This window comes from Trachypithecus francoisi, unplaced genomic scaffold, assembly GCF_009764315.1.
Source record: "Trachypithecus francoisi isolate TF-2019V2 unplaced genomic scaffold, Tfra_2.0 Lachesis_group17, whole genome shotgun sequence".
Lineage (NCBI taxonomy): Eukaryota > Metazoa > Chordata > Mammalia > Primates > Cercopithecidae > Trachypithecus > Trachypithecus francoisi.
The window spans coordinates 85,454,768-85,462,416 of record NW_022681462.1 but is presented as its reverse complement, the minus strand read 5'-3'; the positions used below and the strand labels follow the sequence as shown (position 1 = coordinate 85,462,416).

General features: G+C 37.6%; 1 long non-coding RNA gene across 1 annotated transcript in view; it reads right to left on the bottom strand.

The window, feature by feature from the left end:
- Window positions 1–4,681: 4,681 nt before the first annotated feature.
- The window catches only part of LOC117063022, a 28,137-nt gene continuing 25,169 nt past the window's right edge, over window positions 4,682–7,649 (bottom strand). The window contains exon 4 of the long non-coding RNA XR_004428674.1: window positions 4,682–4,842. This is a non-coding gene — a long non-coding RNA (uncharacterized LOC117063022). The remainder of the gene's footprint in view (window positions 4,843–7,649) is intronic.

Genomic DNA, 7,649 nt, shown 5'->3' with positions numbered 1-7,649 from the left:
AATAGGCTGAAGTCACTTATGTTAATTTCCTCCCCATGCCTGTGATGGGTGTGCACTGCTACCCTCATTTATAGATCAGAAAACCAAAGATAGTAAAATCAAGTAACTTACACTTGGTTTCACAGCAAATGAGTCGCAAAGCTGGGGAAAGGATCCTGGGTCAGACTGTGGTTTTAAAACCTGGGACCCAGCAGCATCTGAGAAAGTAGACCCAATATTCTCTCACTTAATCACATGTCAGTGGTTTTGACAATATAAGGCTTTCTAGCCCTCGAATAGACTTTATTATGAAATAAATCTTTTTTTTTTCTTTCTTGGGGTTGGATTTTTCCCATTTTATACTCAGATTGTCCAAGTATACAGCCTGACTTTTTTATGCAACTCCACTGATAATATTAGGTCACCATTTAACTCTCAAAACAACTACTTATTAGGCAATAACTATGAGTCTGAGGCAAGACTCATGGAATTGTATGGGCAGAAATCAGCTGATAGATTGACGTTTCATAGAGACCAAGGATAATAAAACACTGGTTTTAAGAATGCATGGGGATAACACTGTTTCCAAAGCTATGTTCCATAGAACCTAAATCTGTGTTAATAAAAAACAAAGTAAAGAAGTTTTTTAAAAAAATAAGATGGTGCATTTCTAATGAAATAAATTTGACATTTAATATAGGTCTTCTGGATGCTTTTAAAATGATGATTCCTTACAATGTTGCATACTACATTCCATTCTTACAGATATCTCATCTGTAAGAATGGAATGTAGTATGCAATATTTATCAAACTTATTCGGAAATGAATATTTTTCTTTTTTTTCTTTGACATGAAACAAGACTATTTCATAGATCAGTTGGGAAATAATGAAACGTAATTTTTTCTGTCTTGACTCCTTAAATAATTTTGTTAGTATTGATCTCAATTTTCGCTTACAAAGTTGGATTTCCAGCTTCCCCCAGAAAAGACATCTCTTGCTATGTTAATCTGTACATCATTCCTCTATTTCCCAACTCCAAGCTCTAATTTGTGGACAAGTGTGTAGTTTCCGCCCACCCTTTCCTGATGCCTGCCTGCTCAAGCCTATTTTGATTTTGTTTTTATCTTTCTCTTACTTAAGTGATAGGTATAATGTAGCTTTCTCAGAGGGCATATTGTTGCATATCTGAAGAGGCTCTGTTGTGTAGAATTTCACATTTATGTAGGAATTGAATGCATATATCAAAATGGTGATTCCGTGAAGTGACTTGTCTTATATGTCCTACTTGAGGCATGGAGAAAAGAGGCAGGACATTCAGAGGAAGTAGGAAAATTGCAGTAAGGTATCAGGGACCAGTTCTCAAAAAGGTATTTAACTATAATCTGTTAGTTTAGAAAAAGAGAAAATGGTGTTTAGACAGATACGTGCCAGGTGAGAAGGGAGGAATATGGCCGAAATTGTTTAATTCCTCTTTGGGAGAAGAAACTGGAAATTGTGCTGACGACGCTAGAGCCTTGTCCCTGACTGCATTGTCTTCTGACTCCTGGAGCCCAAAATGTGGATGGAAAAAATAAGGGTGCCCAGTCAAGGGCTACATGGAGTCTTCTGTGCTCTGCCATAGGTTATCATGGGAAGAACTCAAACCATATAAAACAGGAAGTCTGGAAAGCTGAGTCCAAATTATTAAAACTCCTTGGGGCCCCCTGGAATTCTAGGTTGAACTGAGAGTTTTAGTAAATTTTCTCATAGTTAAAACAAAAAGTCTCAAAAGCTTTCAAATTACACCTGAAATCTCAGAAGTGCCAAAATTATCTTAAGAGAAACTTCTGTTATAAATACCAACTCTTTCATGATTCCCTAATCCTTCTTTCCTTAAAGCAATTAAATAAAGAATGGGAAATGTATTTTCCAAATGTGAATATATATGAATAGTAAATGTGAATATTTTTGAAATGTGAATAGTAAACTATGTAGAGATGAGGTCTCCTTAAAGCTCTGCACAAAGTATGGGAAAAAAGCAGCTTGGGAGCTAGGGGGCTGAGCAGAAAAGAGTGAATGCAGCTGGCCTCAGACTGCCTCTCCTTAGAAGGGCCTTCTTACAAAGTCCATCTTTGACTGACTGGTGTCGGGGAACTTGACTGGTAAAGAGTTGCTCACACTGATATTAAACATTTCCTGAATGGTCAGAGTGGCTTACTGTGCAGAAATGGTATAAACAATTTATTCATGCTGTATACCTGCTTTGTTTCTGTGCACCTGGCATTTTTAAATGTGCTATGCAGAAGGTGTCTATGTGAGTATCCTGCAGTATAAAGCTTGGACACTGAGTCTCTAATGTACTTCCCTGATGGACAACACTTCTTTTGTGTTGCCACAGCTCATTGCTGGTGAATTAAGTCCTATGTGACTTCCACTGGCATAGACTGAAGCTAGTGCTTTTAGCACAAGTGTCTTTTCCCATTGCTGTGCTTGCTTCATATCTGATATAGTTTGGCTATGTCCCCACTCAAATCTCATCTTGAATTGTAACTCCCACAATTCCCAAGTGTCATGGGAGGAACCTGGTGGGAGATGATTGAATTATGGGAGCGGGTCTTTCCTGTGCTACTCTTGTGATAGGTGATAGTAAATGAGTCTCATGAGATCTGATGGTATTAAAAATGGGAGTTTCCCTGCACAAGCTTTTTCATTGCCTGCTGCCATCCATGTAAGACATGACTTGCTCCTCTTTGCCTTTCACCTGCCACCATGATTGTGAGGCTTCTCCAGCCACATGGAACCATTAAGTCCAATAAACTTCTTTCTTTTGTAAATTGCCCAGTCTTGGGTATGTCTTTATCAACAGCATGAAAATGGACTAATACAGTATCCTTTCACTGTAATACATCTTAGCTGTGAGTATAATGATGGTTGAATCCTACAAATCCTTCTAGCAAATCACTAGACGTGGGGGTGGGCTTGGCGATCTCTGGCACAGGGCCTCTCTCTGAATGTCTAGTCCAAGGACAAGACCATTCATGTTCTTAAGATCATTTTCCTTTTCCATATGCATATGTTACCTTGTCTGATTTAGCAGAAACACTAGGCCTGCAAAAATTAATATTCTATTTAGATGTCTTCTCAAATTTCTAGATTTACCTGTGTTTCTCTCCTTCGATTTCTTCACCCCAACTGCAGCACATATTTTGTCTTTCATTATAATCTGCAATGGAAGTGAAGAAGTTGCATTGAAAATACATACAAGCACAGAGAGAAGAAATTGAAAAAGATTCTTATATTCTTATATCTTCAGCTCAGTTGGGAGCAAAACATTTGTAAAATCTCCTGAGGATGTCTGCTATCCTCAGATGTAAGTGCAGATTTGTTGATTGGAGAGGTTTGTACCTCAGGGTGCTGAAAATAACTCCTAAACCTTTAGAAGTTTTCAGTGGGTTTGAATGTGAATGATGGAGGTTTGAAGCTGCCCATGGGGTCAGGAAGGCATGCACAGAAAGGAGATGCTTGAGCCATTCTCAAACACACACACAGGACTCACATGTTTTAAAGTTCTCACAACTCCAAGTTTTATCTGTAGAGAACAGGGGCTGTGTTGTAGCAAGATTTTAGGTCATTGTTGTCATTGGTGGGATTGTCTTTGTGCTAGAGACATAGTACGAAGCTAATGTCACCTTTTGTGTGGGCAAAGGAAAGGGATGTCCATGTATACAGTGGGGTTTGGAAGGTAAGGCATCAGTAACAGAGACTTTCCTGAAAGTAGTGACTTCCTGGGAGAGGGATTGTGGTGATACTCCCTATGCTGTCTCTTTGTTGTCTTCCGGCAACATATAGAGTGCTCTCATTCCATCTCAGAGTAGTCTTACTCATCTAGTGTCATTGTGTCCAATATAGACCCATGACATCTGGGGCAGACACTGCCCTAACACAAGTTGTAATTGCAACCATTTTCTATCACTAGATGAAGCTCATTACCTTATGCAAGTCCATCCAGTTACAAAAAGAAAATATCTTTGACCTTTGTGAAGAGATGAGAATATTTGCTCACAAGTGATCCTCCGTGATCCATTTAGGAATCTTATCAACAGTTCTGACTGTTATGTGAAATGATATCTATGGGTGCACAACTGAAACAATAGGAATAATTATTTTTTATTCGATTAGCTCCTGTAATGAGCAGTTTTCTGCAGAAACCAGAGAGTATATTAAACTCCACACTGCCCTGGAATTTTAAAAAGCTAAATATGACTTCATTTATACTAAAATCTTTAATTTTCACTAGTGATTAAAACAGAATCAATAGATTTGAGTAACAAAGAAAAATAAGTATTTTCTTTCCAACTATTGTAATTTCTACTCAGAGTATAACGGCTTTGAACTCTGCTAGGTAATCAAAAATATTAAATTTGCTTTGTCTAGTTTCTTTTAAGATTTAAATTTATTGTTTATTTTAAATATTTATTGTCTAATTATTTGCATAAAATGTGAGCTAAGATTAGATATGTTATGCTACAATATATTTTTCTAAGTTTCTAACAGTTTACTTAGCTTATCTTTAATGCCTCATTACAAATCTCATCAAGGCTAATTTATTGGATGTCTTGATGGATTTATTTTTGTAAATATGATGGATTGTAAAAACACTCATAGATTTCAGTTATTTCCAATTGTATATAATATTTTAATATTCAAAATTCACATCCTTGCAGTAACCTGGTTATGTAGGAATCTTCCATCTCATGCAGATGATGATATGGAAATTAATGGGTCTTGGTGGAAGGACCAAGATTGGTTTTTAAAATTTTTATCTCTCCTTTTTTCTTCTTTCTTGTTTCCTGCAGCTGATTTAAGCATCCATACCTCGATACCTGTTGGACATAATACAGACAGTAGCCTTTGGAATATGTTGTGTATACAGCAAACCTAATTTAGTGAGAAGTTTTAGTTCATGACCCCATTTATGATTGATAATTCATTCAAATGGCCCTTCCATGGATAGAGTTTAGTCTGCTATTTAGTTGGGTTTAGACTAATAAATCAACTTTGCCCCACTAAACTTCTCCCACTTTAAACCCCAGATCACAGCTGTGATGTAGATGTTTGCCTCTGAGAAAATGGGAAGTTATGGTCTGGTGTGTGCCTCTACTCTATCTGAGAAGGAGCATGAGGATGTGCAGCACCTCACACAGACTATCCTCACAGGCCTTGGGTGTCTGCCAAGGTTAGCCAAAGAGCAAGTGTACAAAACAAGAACTTCCTGGAAACTGCAATCTTTTTTGACAAATATTACATGGCAAAGCTAAATAAATCTAAGTCCTGAATAAATCCAATTGTCATTGACTATGGGGATACTAGTTCTGGAGAGATGGCATTTATGATACCTTTACTAAACAGTATGAAAACCTTTAAACTTTGAATCCAAACTATGACCTTCAAGCAACATCCTACTTCCTTAATAATATGTTTAAATGTCAGTTAAATCATTCTGATGGTAAATCTTTGGAAAACTCTATTGTAATAATCAAATAGTCAAGTAATCCTATCCAGGACAAGAAAAAAGGATGACAAAGAGAAAGAAGGGAGGGGTAAGGGACAACCACAAAGGCAGGAAAGAGAACAGACTAAAGAATGAGGGTAGGGGTTAATTGCTATGAATTCTGCATGTTTGTACATCTAAGTCTTGGTGCAAAAGGCTAGAATGTCCTGATGAATGTAGAGTGTGACCATTTGAAACAAGATCATTAAAATGATCACTCATCCAAAATAACACCTTGTGAAAAGTCACACAATCATCAACTGCAGTGATGCCAATTATCTCTGTCTCTGCATTGCTCTTATGGAACCATTTTAAATTAACAATCCCGAAAGGTGAAGATCATGTCTTTATTTAGCCAGCAGATGTTGGATAAACAGTGAGTTGTCCCGGTTTTGTGAGAAGTGTTATGGAGACAAAGTGTATGCATTCAAATCCCTTTTCTTGAAAAGTCCATAGGGTAGTTAGGAAACTGACAATTAACTAACAGTTTAAATCCAGCTTCATATAGTATCAGAGAGGAATGGGTATATGAGCAGAGGGAGTCAACCAAACTAACTAACAAAGGTTTCAGGAGGGTCTTGGAGATATGGGTGCCCTTAAGAGAAACTTGTGTGTCATGTTATGGGTTAAGAATATTACCCAAAGAGCAGTGAGTACCCTCCAATAACTCTTGACATTAGTCAGAAATTAAATTGGAAAGGACACAGACTGGAGGTCGAGAGACCAGTGAGGAGGTTGAGAGGCAATTCAGGAGAATTTTCTCTGGGAAAGAATAACTAAGGACCCAGGCCATGTTAGAAACAGTGGGTGTAGGATGCAAAGAAATGATTAAAGAAACACTGAGGAGGTTGAATGAATAAACCATTAATGTCTGTATCCTTAGCAACTTACACAGTGCCTGTAATAGGTAGGTACTCTGAAAATACTAAGTGAAAGAACAAACAAGCCATGTAATACATATGTTAGTATTAACATCGTGGTTGTCATTTCTACCAGGCTATCCCCAAATCATGAGAGTGCAGGCCTGATCTATATTATCACATGCCAGATGACATCATAACGACCCATCTTCCCAACTCTGATTGTAACCCATTGGTCATCCCATGCTCAGTCATGACTGGTAGGTGCAAATATTTGTATTGTGGATTCCAAGTCTTTTATCACAGCAAATACTTTGCATTTAATTCTTTAGGTCAAAAGAAAATATTTTCCATTTAAAATAAGATCATAGATCATTAGCAGGCCATCTGTTTACACTGAAAGTCATTCAAAACTTTTTGTCTAATCCCTGAGAGAAGAGGTTGGTAAATGTGAGCCATTAAAAAAAAAAAAAAAAAAAATCTGAGGTCTGGCGCAGTGGCTCACATCTGTAACCCTAGGACTTTGGGAGGATGTGGGGGCATCACTTGAGTTTAAGAGTTCGAGACCTGCCTGGGAAACTTAGCGAGACCCCCATCTCTACGAAAAATAGAAAACAAAGATCCTGGTGTGGTGGTTGACGACTGTAGTCCCATACACTCAGAAGCCTAGGCAGAAGGATTGCTTGAGTTCAGGAGCTTGAGGCTATACTGAACCACAGTCACACCACTTTACTCCAGCCTGGATAACAGAGTGAGAACTTGTCTCTAACAAAATGAAATAAAAAATCTGAGTCCACCATTTACTAGCTGTGTGATTGTGAGCAACTTATTCAAATCTCTCTGTACCTCAATTTCATCATCTTATGAAACAGGCATAATTATATTTATTTTGCAGAGTTTAGGAGAAAATTAAATTGATTCTTATATATAAAGTGCTTAGCAAGTGTCTAAAGGGAGTAGGTGTTCAAGAAATTAAAATGTTATATCATTCAAAGTCACCAACCAGCAGGGATGACAAAGCAATTACTGGAGCCATCTTCCTTTCAGTTTTGAAGTCCATTTTCCTATTCAAACCAGGAAACCTCTTAAACTTGCTCACCTTCCAGGAAAACGTAACGGTGGTAGATAAAGCATTCTTTGGGAGAACCAAGGTTTTTAGCAACCTCAGTAATTATGGTTTCCTTTGCTGCTGACACTTTCCTTGCAAAATAGAGAACTTCCAGGATCAATAAAACATTCTGGACCAAATGTAATCTTCTGTTCATGAAGAATGAGTTCA